This window comes from Herpailurus yagouaroundi, unplaced genomic scaffold, assembly GCF_014898765.1.
Source record: "Herpailurus yagouaroundi ecotype Mexico unplaced genomic scaffold, PumYag 197, whole genome shotgun sequence".
Classification (NCBI taxonomy): domain Eukaryota; kingdom Metazoa; phylum Chordata; class Mammalia; order Carnivora; family Felidae; genus Herpailurus; species Herpailurus yagouaroundi.
In genome coordinates this window covers 20,809,185-20,811,535 of record NW_024412428.1, presented here as the reverse complement: position 1 = coordinate 20,811,535, position 2,351 = coordinate 20,809,185, and the positions used below count along the sequence as shown (strand labels likewise).

Genomic DNA, 2,351 nt, shown 5'->3' with positions numbered 1-2,351 from the left:
ATGGCTTGCTTCCAGAAGGCAATATAAATGTGATGGATTTAGAGGTAAATTGCTCTAACTGAATGATGGCGGTTGTGGTGGCTGTGGCTAGTTCATTTTTAGTCTGGGTGTGACTTTTATCTCAGACGATTCTTTGAGTTACTACCAGAGCAGGACATATGGCTGTGGCCTGGGGGGAGAGGGAAACAACTAAGTCTTCTTGGTATATCTTTATTCTTTATACAACTTTGCTTTAAATTTACACAAGCATCTGTATTAGTTAGGTTCTCCAGAGAAACAGAATCAATGGAATGTGTATATGTTTCTCTCCTCTCTCTCTCTCAATCCCTGCTCTATCTATAAAGAGATTTGTTATAAGGAATTGGCTCATGCAGTTGGGAGGCTGACAAATTCCAGGATCTGTAGGGTGAGTTGGCAAATTGGAGACTCAGCAGATCCATTGGTGTAGTTCCATTCTGAAGGCTCAAGACTCAGTAAAAACTGATGTTTTGGTTCAGGTCTGAAGGCAGGAGAAAGACTGATGTCCTAGCTTGAATGCAGTCAGGCAGAAGAAATTCTCTCTTACTCAGTCCTTTTGTTCTATTCTGGCCTTCTACTGATTGAATGAGGCTCACCCACAGTAGCCAGGACTATCTGCTTTACCAGGTCTATCAATTCAAATGTTAATCTCTTCCAGAAACACCCGCATAGACACACCCAGAATAATATTTGAGTAACTATCTGGGCACTCTGTGGCCTCATCAAGTTGACCTATAAATTTATCCATCACAGTACTCACGAAGAATGTAGGAACATATAATTTACCATTCAGTTTCCATTTATATATATGGCTATTACTTGATGGACGTGATCATGCTTCTAGAATTCAGCGAAAGGAAAGGCATGAGAAAATTTTAATAAGATTATTTTTTTCCAGTGTTTTTCTCAAGAAGTTATATTAATCTGTAGATCATTTTCCTTCTACTTTATTTAACAACTTAGGGTATATACTTTATATTGCTGTCTTTGGCAGCAAGAAATGATAGAACATTCTCTGTTCTATAAAAAATGATTTTTTTTCCCTAAAGAAGGTGTTCATATTCATATTCCATGAAATCGAAATGGTCTACCCACCTCAAAAGGAACAGTTAGAATTTTTGCCTGAATGATAGCTTAAAGAAATCCTGTGCTTGTGCTCACTTTGGCAGCACATGTACTAAAATGGTAATGATGAAGAGAAGACTAGTAGGGCCCCTGAGCAGGGGTGACACGCAGATTTGTGAAGCATTCCATAGTTAAAAAAAAAAAAAAAAAAAAAAGGGGCGCCTGGGTGGCGCAGTCGGTTAAGCGTCCGACTTCAGCCAGGTCACGATCTCGCGGTCCGTGAGTTCGAGCCCCACGTCAGGCTCTGGGCTGATGGCTCAGAGCCTGGAGCCTGTTTCCGATTCTGTGTCTCCCTCTCTCTCTTCCCCTCCCCCGTTCATGCTCTGTCTCTCTCTGTCCCCAAAAAATAAATAAACGTTAAAAAAAAAAAATTAAAAAAAAAAAAAAGAAGAAATCTTGTGGCTTTTTTCCCCCATTAGCTTCAGCTAACATGGATTGTCTCAGAGAAGCCTGCTTGAGCTGACTCACCTCAATATGATGCCTGTTGGGTTTTGGATTATCAACTTTTCTCCACCTGAGAATTTGACTGAGCAAGAATTCTGTGGGCAGATTACAGGCGATCCAATTGGTGGTTATTTGGGCCAAATCACAGGGAAATATCTGGTAGGTGGGATGGGCCTTCTGGGTAGGAGGCTCTTTCTCACAGAAGTGGCTTATATAAGAGGCATGGAGACTCAGCTCCTAATGGTTTTAATCCAATTAACTGGGAGGCATCATATGCTGTAATGGTGTTACTTCTGTGGGGAACTTTCTCAGAGATCTCTGGTCCAGTAACTGGCCCAAAAGGAAAGACTCAAGAGAAATACTGATTTTACCTGAAGGCTATGGACAATTTTAAGTTTTTAATTCCAGTTAGTTAACATACTGTATTATATTAATTTCAGTTGTACAATATAGTAATTGAACAGTTTCATGCATCACCTGGTGCTCATCACGAGTGCACTCTCTAATTCCCATCACCTATGTAACCCATCCCTCCACCCACCTTCCTTCTGGTAACCATCAGTGTGCTTTCTATAAATAAAAGTCTATTTCTTGCTTTGTCTCTCTCTTTCTCTCCTGTTTTTCCCTTTGCTTGTTTGTATTGTTTCTTAAATTCCACATATGAGTGAAATCATATGGTGTTTGTCTTTCTCTGACTGGCTTATTTCCCTTAGCATTATACTCTCTAGCTCCATCCATGTTGTCACAAAAAGGGCAAAATTTCA

The 2,351-nt window shown here is 40.2% G+C and overlaps 1 non-coding gene across 1 annotated transcript; it reads left to right on the top strand.

Annotated features, from left to right (window-relative positions):
• Window positions 1–1,171: 1,171 nt before the first annotated feature.
• Window positions 1,172–1,278, top strand: LOC121013047 (U6 spliceosomal RNA). The gene has a single exon (XR_005782477.1). It is a non-coding gene; the product is annotated as a U6 spliceosomal RNA (small nuclear RNA).
• Window positions 1,279–2,351: the final 1,073 nt, after the last annotated feature.